A 14,718-nucleotide genomic window follows, 5' to 3' on the forward strand; every position below is an offset into this window, starting at 1 on the left:
AAACTCTTAGTCCAGAATGCATTTCTAACACCACTTTACCTGCTTGCTAGAGCAGAAAAGACTCACATAATGTTACTGAAACTGTTTCTGAGTTGCTTTGCGGACAGGGGGTTCCCAAGCTGAAAATCAATCTAGTGCTTTCCTACGTGCTTTAAGTGCTTTTCTGAATTAAAGGAAAGAATCAAATATCCAAGCAGAATTTTAATATAAAAGTTAACAGCTGGTGGATAAAGAATCTCTGAGAGCCTCTTGTTATCTGAGTTAGACATTCTTTATTGAACTTCATTTGAAACATGCAACTTGGCATCAAATTCACAGCTGCAAGATTTCTAGGAGGGAGAAAAAAAAAAACAGTCTGGATATGGTTTACATCAGCTGCAAAGGAAAGACAATCTATCTGTGGTCTTATTCTTCAGGTAGTCTGAAATATAGTGGTAGGAATCGTTTTTCGTATTGCTTGGGAGGCATCACTAACAAACTGTCGCTGAGACCGAGGGTCACTCTTTACTGGTTTCTTTCAGTCTGTGCCTTTGGGGTCTGGCCCACCATTTGGAGGCTTAAGTCTCACTCTTAGAGATATTTTCTTTGCTTTTTTCTCAGTTGCATCATCCTTGTTATGATGCAACTGACAAAAACAGTTGTTAGCAGAAACAAATATCTACTTAATTTTGGTATAAGGTCCCAAAATTTTGGCACACCAAATGTAATTTGTAACATAAATTTTTTCAAATATAATTGCCCTTGCCAGCACAATGCTTGAATAACAAGCACTCAGTTTACAGTTATGCTGTCCACGTAATTTGCTAGTTGCATACTGATTTCCACCCCTTCCCTCCCCTTAAATCCTCTCTCTTCCCACAAGCTTCCTCAACTTCATTTACCCTGAGAAACCTTCTGATACACTGGGCATTTTTCTAAACTAGCGTGTCCCAAACTTTGCTTCACAAAGAATCAGCTGAAAACTGTTGGCTGCTCAGTCGTGTGTGACTCTTTGTGACGCTAGGGACTGTAGCCTGCCAGGCTCCTCTGTCCATGGCATTTCCCAGGCAAGAATACTGGAGTGGGTTGCCATTCCCTTCTCCAGGGGATCTTCCTTACCCAGGGATTGAACCCAGGTCTCTTGCACTGTAGGCAGATTTTTAACCATCTGAGCCACCAGTGAAGCCCCTTAGATTCAGCTGGAAAATGTTTAAAAAAAATCCTCCTCAGGATATCTGCGGGAGTGGGCCAAGTATCACTATGTTTAGTTTAGGTTTTCAGATGATTCCAAAAATGAAAGGAAGCTTGGAAACCATAGTTCTAAGTGATTTATCTATAGTTACTCATCATCTTGGCTATTACTACTCAGAGCTATCATACTATCCCAGATCACATGGATTGGCCAATCTGGCTCATCTCGAGTCATTGATGATGATTCATCATCCTCAATATCCTCACTCTTCTCACTTATCCTCCAGGAAACTGCACTTGTACCCTGATTTTCTCTTACCCTTGTTTATAGCTTCCCTTCTCCTTTCTGTCTTGCTAATATGGTTATGTTTCAGAATTCAGGCCTTGATCATCTCTTACTTATCTAACACTTACTCTCTTGATGATCTCATTTAAGCTTGTGGTTGAAAATACCCTGTATAGGCTGACAATTCTCATATTCTCACATTTGTATTTCTAGTTCCAAATTTTTTCCTAAATTCCAGATCCCTAAGGCTAGCTCTCTGGAATACCATATCTCTGCTTGGATGTCTAATAGTCATGATGATTGACATATTCAAAACAGAATATATGGTTATTTTCTAATTATCCCTCCAAACCTAGTCCTTGTACAGAAGTTTCCATTTGAACAGATAATTTCATTTTTTGAGTTGCTCAGATGAAAAAGAAATCACCCTCGACCCCTCTTTCTCAGAGCACATTGAATCTGTCAGATAATCCTGTTGGCTCTATTCTTCAGAGTGCCTCCAGAATCCAAACGCTTCTGACCGCTTCTGCGGATCCCACCCTGGTCTGAGCTGCCATCATCTCTCAGCTACATCACTGTAAGTACCTCCTCACTCTTCTCCCCTCCCCTTGTCTATCAGACCTCCCTGCAATCTCCTGTCAGTACAGCCCCCAGAGTCATCCTTAAAGACACAGTTCAACAGTGTCACTCCTCTGCGTGGATTTCCACTTGTTGTTCAGTCACTAAGTTGTGTCTGACTCTTTGTGATCCCATGGACTGCAGCATGCCAGGCTTCCCTGTTCTTCTCTATCTCCCGGAGTTTGCTCAAACTCATGTCCATTGAGTTGGTGATGCTATCCAACAATCTCTTCCTCTGTCACCCTCTTCTCCTCCTGCCCTTAATCTTTCCCAGCATCAGAGTCTTTTCCAATGAGTTGGTTCTTCACATCAGGTGGCCAAAGTATTGGAGCTTCAGCTCCAATCAGTCCTCCCAATGAATATTCAGGGTTTATTTCCTTTAGGATTGACTGGTTTGATCTCCTTGAAGTCCAAGGGACTTGCAAGAGTCTTCTCCAGCTCCACAATTCGAAAGCATCAATTCTTTGGTGCTCAGCCTTCTTTATGGCCCAACTCTCATACCTGTACATAACTACTGGAAAAACCATAGCTTTCTCTGCTTTTTAATATGCTATCTAGATTTGTCAGAGTGTTCCACTATGGTGGAACCCAAGATTCTTAGGATGGCCTTCAAGGCCCATGTGATTTAGTTCCCGATTGTCTCTCTGGCCCATGTGATTTAGTTCCTAATTGTCTCTCTGATCTCATCTCTAACAACTTCCCACCTTGCTCATCATGCAACAACATGGTTGGGCTGAATAACGGCCCCCAAAGATGTCCATGTCCATCTCTGGAGCCAGTGAATGCTACTCAGTGTAGCAAGAGACTTTGCAGATGGGATTAAGTTAAAGATCTCAAGATGAGGGGATCATCTTGGATTACCTGGGTATACCCAATGGGATCACAAGTTTCCTTATATGAGGGAGACAGGAAGATATGATCATGGAAGCAAGAAGTTGTAAGTTGACTTGGGAAAGTCACTAATCTGGCAAACATCAATATCATCATCTGTAACATGGTAAAAATACCCACCTCACCGAGTCACTGTGAAGATAAAGTAAAAAAAAAATTTTTAAGTTTTGTATACTTGCCATTTGAAATGCTATGTAAAATTTTCTATTTTACATTTCATAAGTTTCATCATATTTATTTTGGACCCAATTTTCCACCAGTCTGTGGGAAAAAGGCAAAAATCTTTTAAGTATATATTCTTTATGTACTTTATTTAGCAATTTGAGGAGTTAATCATGCAATTGTGATTTATGTGTTTTCGGGTGTTCATTCAGGTCACGGACAACATTATAGAAAAGAACTAGACCAGGTACAAAACTCCTTATACCCTAAGTGAATTCCTATCCATATTTAACATTATTCCTTGAGGATTCAGGAATTCACCTACCTTGAGTATGCAAGTATACCCTTGGTTCATGAGGCATTTTTTGAGCTTTTAAACTGCATTGCTAAAATCCTGGTATACAGTGTGTGTGACAACTTCTTAACTGATGGTCAGTTGGGTAATTTTTTTCCCTTAGTGAACTCACCTGAATTCTATGGATTATCCTGACCTCCTCTTGGCAGTTTCTTGGGCTTATGTTTTGGAAGAGAGGGGCATTTTCCCCCCTCGGGCCTTAAGACTGCTGCCTATTTCTCTGTGATTTCTCACGAGTAATCTATTTGGGTCCTTGTTTGCACCTGCACATTCCTTTTATAGCCTGAATATATCTTGGTCTGAAAGGGTGTTAACACTTACTGTGGCCAAGTACTCTTACTCCTCTCCTTCTCTTGGGATTCAGTTCCCTCTTAGCAATGTTTGTCCTGTCTGCACAGGTTGATGATCATTCTCTGCAATAGACATGGTAGAAGTTGTGAACATTGCCAGATAATTTTGTACTTTCAGTTGTTTTAAGGCATCAGTTTCAATAGAGAACTAGGAGTTCTCTATTTTCCAATATGACTGTGCTGTGTTTGCTAAGTCACTCCAGTTGTGTCTAAAACTCTTTGCAACCCTATGGACTGTAGTCCACCAGGCTCCTCTGTCCATTGAATTCTCCAAGCAAGAACACTGGAGTGGGTTGCTATGCCCTCCTCCAGGGGATCTTCCCGACCCAGGCATCAAACCCACATCTCTTATGTCTCCTGCACTGGCAGGTGAGTTCCTTACCACTAGGGCCACCTGACCAGATTTAATTTCATGAGACACATTTTATATTTTTCCCTACAAATTATATTTTTACTCATTAGATTTCATTTTCCTCACTTGGCTTTATTTTTCTTTTTTATATAAAAAGGCTTCATTTTGCTTAACTTTTGGGTTCTTCGTATGTTGCATTATTTAGGATTTTAGTATACACCCCTGAGGTTGAATTAGTTCCCATATTTTAATATATTCAGCTTCTTAATATGTGAAAATGTAAAATGTGTACCTGGCACAATTTCTCAGGGGAAAAACTCAGGGAAATGTGTTGATATTTCCCTTTTTTCAGCTCTCAAAATAGCTGCCATGTGTTCCTTTACTCTGTGTGTGTGAAACACCTGCCCTCCCTCTGCAGTGGTCTCTTAGGATATAAATTCTGTCTAGTGAACTAATTTCATTACCTGGACTGCTTGTTTTTTTTTTTTGTTTTTTTTTTTTTTACTAAACAAGGAAACTATGAAAATAAGGACAGAAAGAGGAGATTTCTCTTTAATTGGTTCACTCCAAAATTAATGTTCTGACAGTCATTTAGGCACATTTTATTTTGCCTTACCAGTAAATGGAAAACAATGTCTCAGTTACCCATAACTGCTCTCTTTTTTGCTTTGTAAAGAGATATTCAGTTAGAAAAAGACTAATTACATGGCTGTCTTCCACTCTGTGGAAAGGAAACATTTAGAAATACAACTCTTTAAAAAATGCTGATTAACACAATAAATGTGAAAATGTTACCCCTGGGATCCCCATTTCGGGCTGTCTTGTCTTCCTGACTGGGGAGCATCAATGGTGTCATTTTAATGGTGATGGTTATAATAACTGCAATGAGTGCCTCACTCTGTGTCAGGGACTGCAAGAACAACAGGAATGTGGTTACACTCAGTCCTGGCAGACCGTGACGCAGGTGCTGCTGCTATCATCATTTATAGAATAAAGCACAGAGGTTGAGAGAGGTTAACAAAATTATCCAGGCCAGACGGATATTAACTGGCAGAATCTAAGTGCGTTTGACTTGGAGGTCTGCTTCCATTCACAAGGCAATATGTTTTTCTGAACTTTGCCACCATTAGAGACACCCTGAAAGTTCAGTTCCCAAGTGGCTCCTGCATTCAATCTGGGATGTGTCCCAGGGTGCTCATTAATAACACTCAGAGTTAGCTCAGGGAATCTTTCATTTATCCACTTTTAGTCTTCTCTCAGGCTTCCCCAGTAGCTTAGCAGTAAAGAATCTGCCTGCCAATGCAGGAGACATGGATTGATCCCTGGGTTGGGAAGATCCCCTGGAGAAGGAAATGGCAACCCACTCCAGTATTCTTGTCTGGAAAATCCCATGGACATCGACAGATCAATGGATATAGAAGCTGTGGTACATATATACAGTGGAATACTACTCAGTCATAAAAAGGAAAGCATTTAAATCAGTTCTAATGAGGTAGATGAACCTAGAGCCTATTATACAGAGTAAAGTAAGTCAGAAAGAGAAATATAAATATCGTATGCTGATGCATATATATGGAATCTAGAAAGATGGTACTGATGAATTTATTTTCAGGGCAGCAGTGAAGAAACAGGCATAAAGAACAGACCATTGGACACAGGGGGAGGGAAGGAGGGAGAGGGTGAGATATATGGAGAAAGTAACATGGAAATTCACAAATGCATATGTAAAATAGCCAATGGGAAATTGCTATATGACTCAGGGAAATCAAATAGGGGCTCTGTGACAGGCTGAAGGTTGGGATGGGGAGGGAGATGGGAGGGAGGTCTGGGAAGGAAGAAGCACACATACCTATGGCTGACTCTTGTTGATGTATGGCAGAAAACCACAAAATTCTGTAAAGCAATTACCCTTCAATTAAAAAAAAAACACAACAATCCCATGGACAGAAGGGCCTGGCAGGCTACAGTCCATGGAGTTGCAAAAGAGTAGGACATGACTGAGTGACTAAATAATAAATCTTCTCTCAGTAATAATTATGCCATTGCTGAAGTCTACACCAACCTCAGAATTTTCTGAAGGGCCCTCTCCCCTGCTCCTCCTTCTGGAGGGGGCCCCAGGCACTTCATGAGAACTGTTTTCCAAACATGCCAAAGGTGATAGACATCCATCCTGTCTGATGAAGCTGCTTTCTCCAGCTGGGTGGGTTGAGGGTTTGGGGCTCCATCACCACCCATGTGGACCAAGGGAATGGGTCCCATCATGGAAGCAGCAGATGTGCTGGAGTGACTGGAGATCTTCAGATGCCAAGACACTTCTGTCTCTTCTTTGTCCCTCTGTGCCTCCCAGCAAATATCTCAGCAACACTGCCTGTGCTCTTTCTACTTGGAAGTCCCCCTCCTCCCTCCAACTCCCCTTTACTTGACAAAGTCTTCTTCATTGTTTAAGACCCAATTCATGGGCCACCAGGTCTCAGAACCCTTCCCTGACTATTCCCTACAACTTGTTAGTTGCCCTCCACTGTGTTTCCATAGTATCCTTTACTTGTGTCAAAAGCCCCCTGATATGTTGTATTATGAATATTGCATATGAATCTTTTAATCTCACCAGGCAGTTGTGTGCAGGATACAGTTAAAGAGTAGGGATTATTATCCATCTTTGTGCCCCAGCCCAGGATCTGGCACGTAGTATCAGGTCAATAAATGTTAAAAAATAAATCACTCTTATGTTTATAGTTAGAATAAGTCTAGCTAGAATATAGCTAGAATTAGAGGATGAATGGTTCAATAAATCTTCCTTATTAAGTTTCCCTTGACCTTTCCCACGTTCATGTCTAATCATCTTTTCCCTGGATCCCTGAAGCAGTCTCTCACCTCTTTTTATAGTGGTAAAATATATATAATATTAAATTTATTGTTTCATTTATCTTAAAGTATATAAAGCCTCTCCACTCTTAACCTGTGTCCCTGACTTCAGTAAATCCTCCTTAATACCACCCTTCTCTTAGTTGCCCAAATGAACTATAAATAGAACTGTCATGATTCAGCAATTCCACTCCTGGGTATATATCAGAAGAAAATGAAAACACTAATTCAAAAAAATACATGCACCCCTATGTTCCTAGCAGCAACTTTCACAATAGCCAAGATATGGAAGCAACTTAAACGTCTATTAACAGATGAACGGATAAAGAAGATGTGATACATATATACAATGGGATATGACTCAGCCTTAAAAAAAGAATGAAATTCTCATTTGCAACAATGTGGATGGACCTAGAGAGTATTATGTTGTTATCACTTAAATGTGGAATCTGAAAAAAATTAAAAATGCATGTATATAATAAAACAGCAAAAGACCCACAGATATAGAGTAAAAACTAGTGCTAACCAATGGGGAGAAGGAAGTGGGGTGGGGCAAGATAACCACTATGGATAAAATAAACTACAAGGATATATTGTACAGAATGAAGGATACAGCCAATATTTTATGGTATTTTTAAATTTAAAAACTTTGAATATGTGGTACACCTGAAACTAATATAATACTGTAAATCAGCTATACTTTCAACAAAAAAAAAGAAAGATATGTCACATAAAATCCATGTTTGCATCTCCCTGGACCTGAACACATGTGTCAGAGTCCACGTGGCTTTGCTGTGTGTATTTATAACTGCCTACGGGTCACCTCCACTGGGATGTCAAGTCACTACATCAAGGCCAATTCATCCCAGATGATCACAGTGTCTCTCAACAAGGTGACTTCTCATCCTAACTTTTTCAGTTTTCTCTTTTCCTGTGTTAGAATCCTGAACATCATCCTTGCTTCTCCAATTCTCTTATAACACCTAAACTGGCTTCAAGCTGTGATTCTTCAGCCTTTGAAATGTTTTTTATAGTTTACCTTTAATCTCTGCTACTTCCTAGCTCTGTGACCTTAACCTCTCTGTACCTCAGCTTCCCCTTACATAAAATAGGAAAATTTTTTTTTTTATCTTCTAAGCTGGAGTTGTTAGAATCTAAGTTACACATTTGAAACACTTGAGGACTTCTGTGGTGGCTCAGTAGTAAAGAATCTGACTGCCGATGTAGGAGACAGAGGTTCGGTTTCTGATCCAGGAAGATCCCACATGCCATGGAGTGACTAAGCCCATGCATCACAGCTACTGAGCCTGTGTGCTAGACCCTGAGAGCTGCCACTACTGAGCCCACATGCCTAAAACTGGTGCCTTGCAATAAGAGAAGCCACGACAATGCACTCATGCACTGCAACTAGAGAAAAAGCCCATGCAACAATGAAGACCCAGCATAGCCAAAAACAAATCAATAAAACCACAGTAAAAAAAATTATAAACAAAACTGCTCAATATCTGACACATAGTAAGTGCTGAACAAATGATAGATATGATTGTTACTATTATTATTTTCAACATCATTACATCAATATGGGATTATTATGATCGTCTCATTGCAGGTGTCCTTACCCATCCCCTATCATTCTTGAACAAAACTTTCCAACCGTCCTTATAAAACCATTTGTATCATATTTTATGCCAAGAATATATAAGGGCTTCAAGCTACTTATTTTAAAAAACATAAATTTTCTGCCTCATTTTCCCCATAACATGGCCTCCCCTTCCTTATTATTCATTTATTCATCCATTCAATAAATAAGTAACAGGCGCTGTGCTAAGGTTTAGGAATAGGATGACAGATAAAAATAAGACATTACTTCTGCCCTGAGGGAAATTATGGTGCTGAATATAATATATATATACACACATATATATTTTTTCATCATCCTGACTATATATACATATATATATATAGTGTGTGTGTGTGTGTGTGTGTGTGTGTTCAGTTGCTCAGTCAAGTCCTACTGTTTGCAACCCCATGGACAGTAGCCCGCCAGGCTCCTCTGTCTATGGGATTATCTAGGCAAGAATGCTGGAGCAGGCTGCCATTTTTCATACCAGCGGATCTTCCTGACCCAGGGATTAAACCCTCGTCTTTTGCGTCTCCTGCATTGGCAGGCAGATTCTTTACCATTGCATCACCCGGGAAACCCATATATTAATATATATGGTCCTTTCAGCTATAGGACAGCCTTGATGGAGGCATATATAGACGCCCATGGGAGCCTATAGGAGAATATATAGTGGAGTTTGAACTCAGGCTTAAGGTATATAAAGGAATTAGCCAAACAAAGACAACAAGTAGAGGGGGTGGCAGAAAGGGGGTTTCAGGGAGTGGTTCAGAGAAGGACATACCAGCTAGAGGGAACAACTCAGAGACCAGCAAGTAGTATGGACTAAAAATTTTTGTCCCCCCTGCCCCCAGATTAACATTTTGAATCCCTAACCCCCCAGTGTGATGGCATTTGGAGATGGAGCTTGTGGGTGGTAATGAGGGTTAGACTGGGACATGGGGATGAGGCCATGATCCTACAGGATTAGTGTCCTTATAAGACACACCAAGGAACTGGTTCACTCATCAGCCTTTTCTCTCCACAGGCATGCACCAAGGAATGGCCATGTGAAGACACGGCAAGAAGCTGGCTGTCTGCAATCCAAAGAGAGAGTCCTTACTGGACATCAGTCCTGCTGGCACCTTGGATTTCCAGTCACCAGAACTGTAAGAAAATACATTTCTATTATTTAGGCATCCAGTCTATAGCATTTTGTTAGGATAACCTGACCTGACTAGGACAGAGGGGAATTCAGGATCTGGGGAGGGGGATGGGGGATAAGAAGGGGCAAGGCTAGGCTGAGGGAAAGTGACAACTACAATATGAAAGGTCTTGTGTCCAAGGTTGGGGCTTCCTCCTGGAGGTACTAGGTGAGTCACTGATCGGTTTTAGCCCAAGAGTTAGTTACATGGTCGTTTATATGGGGGACCATTCTGTGGAGGAGGGATTTTAAGAAGGCAGTAGTGGAGGCAGGAAGGGCCATTTAGTGGCTGTAGCAGGAATAGAGGTAAAACCTGATGAGGTCCTGAGTTAAGGGGGAGACTTGAGGGGTACAGGGACGTGGATGGATTTGAGGTTTAATCTGATGAGAGCTGCAGCTCTGAGTGGGAGAGGTGGAAAGATGCGTGGAGACACGAGGGAGCAGCCTCAGTCAGTCTCACTTTGAAGGGAGCCTGTGGTGGTTTAGTGGCCAAGTCATGTCCGACTCTTACGACCCCTTGATCTGTAGCCCACCAGGCTCCTCTGTCCATGGGATTTTCCAGGCTAGAATACTGGAATGGGTTGCCATTTCCTCCTCCAAGGGAAACTTCCTGACCCAGGGATTGAACCCGTGTCTCCTGCATTGCAGGAAGATTCTTTACCACTGAGTCACCAGGGAAGCCCCTTGAAAGGAATCTACCCCTCTCCAATATGCTTGTCTCCATGACTTTCACCTGTTAACACCTCCCTGATCTTGGAGCCTCCCCACCCTTACAAAATGTCTGAAGACTAATATGAAGTCATCCCCCCACCCCCTTTCTCTCACTTATATGGTCTAATCTCCCTCAGTTTAGCTGTGAATTATACATTATCTGTATGGTTATCAGATATATCAAGCCAGTTGTATTATAAGCTCCTTTTATGGCCAGGAGTCCAGCGCCTCACTGAAGGTGCCAGGGGAGCTCTTCTCAGCCCCTCTTTCTCTCTGTGACACTCATGAATGGTGATAGTCACAAATTTCGAATGCAGAACCTAGATGTCACTGTAACTCCACTCACTACCATCCCACTCAAGGAAGCAAATCAGAATGATCAGAAGTGCTTGGGGGGGTGACTTTAAATGGGATCTAATTTACTAAGGGGCTGCCCGGGTGGTGCAATGGTAAAGAATCTGCCTGCTGATGCAGGAGACATGAGAGTTCAATCCCTGGGTCAGGAAGATCTCCTGGAGGAAGGCATGGCTACCCACTCCAGTATTCTTGCCTGGAAAATTCCATGGACAGAGGAGCCTAGCAGACTATAGCCCATGGGGTTGCCAAGAGTTGAACACAACTTAGTGACTAAACAGCAACAGCAATTTACTAAGAAAGTTGTTGTCTTTCAATTGCTAAGTTGTGTCTGACTGTGACCCCATAGACTGCAGCACACTAGGCTTCCCTGTCCTTCACTATCTCTAGGAGTTTGCTCAAACTCATGTTCATTTGCTCAAACTCATTGAGTTGGTGATGCTGTCTAACCATCTCATCCTCTGTCAACTCCATCTCCTCCTGCCCTCACTCCTTCCCAGAATCAGGATCTTTTCCAATGAGTTGTCTCTTCACATCAGGTGGCCAAAGTATTAGAGTTTTAACTTCAGTGTCAGTCTTTTCAACGAATATTCAAGGTTGATTTCCTTTAGGATTGACTGGGTTGATCTCCTTGCTGTCCCAGGGACTCTCAAGAATCTTCTCCAGCACCACAAATCAAAAGCATCAATTCTTCAGCACTCAGCCTTATTTATGGTCCAACTCTCACATCTGTACATGAATATTTGAAAAACCATAGCTTTGACTAGATAGACCTTTGTCAGCAAAGCAAAGTAAATCACTCATTATCATCAGTATATCAGTAGTGGTATCACTGATTGTAACAATTTACATCATAACTGGTGTGTTGTGATGTCAGTATCAAAAACTGGACCAAGAGAGTAATTCCTTGAACACAAGGACTGTGTCTGATGCCTCCTTGTATGGCCAAAACAATGCATACCTGCTGTGGAGGTAAATACTTATGGAATGGAGGGTAGGAGCCCAGGGCTAACAATTGGGATGAGATGCTATCAGGGAACCAGAATAAAAGCTGCTCTGGTGTCTTGGAAAGTTTCAGGGAAAAAGTTTTCTGATTTTTTTAAACAACATTTCTAGTGTAATTTCTGGGAGTCTCATATTGTAACTAGCAGAAGCTATTTCCTGTGAATTAATTTCAGATGGAAGAGAATTTTCCTCTCTGTAAGACAGTGGTGAGAACAGTATTAAGGTTGTCACATGCCTATGAAGGATAATAATAGGTTTTCTCATATTTTAGAGAAGAGAAAGAAAAATTGTTTTTCCTGTTCCTCTGCCCCACCCCTCAAAGTCTGAAATGGTGAACACAGGAAAAGGAGTTAGAGGTCCTCTTTTAGATTGGCAGGGTTTATACATCAGCGATGAATTTCCACAGAGTTGCTATGCGCTTGGCAGTTTGGTGGTGCCAGTGGTAAAGAACCCACCTGCCAATGCAGGAGACACAGGAGACTCGAGTTCGATCCCTGGGCTGGGAAGATCTCCTGGAGGAAGGCATGGCTACCCACTCCAGTATTCTTGCCTGGAAAATCCCATGGACAGAGGAGCCTATGGGGCTACAGTTCATGGGGTCGCAAAAAGATGGACACAACTGAGTGCACCTGGACAGGTATTGGCAGTTTTATAGGAAAAAGGGCTCCTAGGCCATTTTGCCTCTACTTTTCATTTGATTGTAGCTTTTAATCCATTCCTGATTAAGGAGGCAGTCTGAAAGGATGACTGAGGGAAAACTCTTAATACCAGCCCTGTGGAGCGAGGGTAGACAGATGATTCCAAAAGTCCTGATTAGGAACTCTGTAAAATAAAACAAGTATGGGTTGTTGGCTACCAGGAATGCAGGTCACAAAGATCAAACAAACCCTCACAGGAGATACTACAGACACTTACCAAGCTCCTGCTCATATAGCCCTGATGACAGGGAGCTCATTGTTTGAGAAGCCAGCAGCAGGGGGTTAAAACACTGGTGCTTAAACACCCACAACTGTTTTCAGGGCAAAAATATCCCAGGAGGACCAAGGATATTTTAAAGTGCTATTATTTTAAGAATGAATTATATTTTAAGAAATTATAATAGAAAGACTTGTAGGATACACTGAGTGGAGACGAGCTTGATGCTTCCAAACTTGAGAAAAGCTGGGAGAGGATGGACCCTCTCATCAGTAATTAACGAGAGCTGAATTTAGATGTGATGAAGGTTCTGCAGAACAGCCAGGTGCTTGTGGTTTCCAATGCCAACTTTGTTAACACACAGCACCTTCACATGCATTCTTTCACTTACTTCACTCACAACTATATTTAGAGCCATGGCTGTTATTTACATATTTTACATGAGGAAACTGAAGCCCAGAGAGTTAGGTGGTTTGCCCAGAGTTGCTTGGGAGATGAGATTGAATTGCAAAATAGCTCTCTGAACTCCAGACACTCCAGAGAGCAGGGAGTGGATCTCTGGGTAGAATGGGCTTCCCAGGTGGCGCAGTGGGTAAAGAATCTGCCTGCAATGCAGGAGATGCAAGAGACTGAGGTTCAATCCCTGGATCAGGAAGATCCCCTGGAGGAGGGCACTGGCAATCCACTCTTGTGTTCTTGCCAGGAGAATCCCACGGACAGACAAACCTGGCGGGTGGCAGTCCATAGGGTCGCAGAGTCGGACATGACTGAGGACTCATGCAAGGTGCTTAGAAAATACTAGGTGAGCTGTGTTTAGGGGATTCCATCCAGTCTATTTCACTTACTGCACAGCTTCTTACTAGTTCCCTTCTGTACGTCATTACTAGGGAGTGATAATGAAGAACTTCTCTAGGAGTTGGAGATGGAAGAAATGATGGACTTTGTCAGCCATGTGTTGTTGGGAGCCATGTGCTGGTATGACCAAGAAACGCTTTGTGACTATGCAGTAGAAGGGTGGGAGGGAGACTCAGGAGGGAGGGGATGTATGTTTCCTTCTAGCTGATACGTGCTGTTGTACAGAAGAAACCAGCACAACGTGGCAAAACAATTATCCCCCAATGAAAAATAAAAACTTTAAAAAAATGCAACAGAAGAGTTGGAAATTTGTCAAACTCCAACCAAGACAACCTAGAAATGATACAGTAAGGCAGAATGTGAATTTAATTTGGTAAGGGGAAACCTAATTGATTTTATTATTCCTGATTTCAGAGAAAGGCTGTATGAATGAGTCAGGTTGCAGGGGATCTTAGCCTCAGTGGGTTGGACCGTGTTTCATGATAATTGGCTTCTTTTGTAATCCTATGTATTATAGTATGCATTGAAAATATTATCCTGAGAAGGGATTCCTGGGCTTTGTCAAACTGCCAAAGGAGTGGGCCAACAAAGTTAATGATTCCAGGCTTCATAACATAAAAAAGGGACATGAAGGGCCAGAACTGGATGATGGTGCCATCCAACCCTGCTTAGAAGAGAGGTGTCCTGCCAGGCCAGTGTGAGGACCATACACCTGGTGGAAATCTGCCCATTTTAGACATGGAAGCAGCAAGATAACAGAGCTTGCGGCCATGAAACTTTACCCCTCCTTCCTTTGATCAACTAAAGAACCCCCTGGAATCACTCTGAGCACCCCTTGGGTGCTTGCTTAAGCAGATGTGAATGCCCCGCCACCTGGTGGTTACATTGTTCATGTCCATTATTAACTTGGCATTCTACTTCCTCTACATCCTTTGGTCTGAGTCTGCAGAACTGAGGACGAAATCTTGTGCTGCTGGGGAATTCACCTCTCATTGCAATTTTTGTGAGGGGCTGGTCAACCAGCCAGC

The sequence above is a fragment of the Cervus elaphus genome, chromosome 21, assembly GCF_910594005.1.
Source record: "Cervus elaphus chromosome 21, mCerEla1.1, whole genome shotgun sequence".
Lineage (NCBI taxonomy): Eukaryota > Metazoa > Chordata > Mammalia > Artiodactyla > Cervidae > Cervus > Cervus elaphus.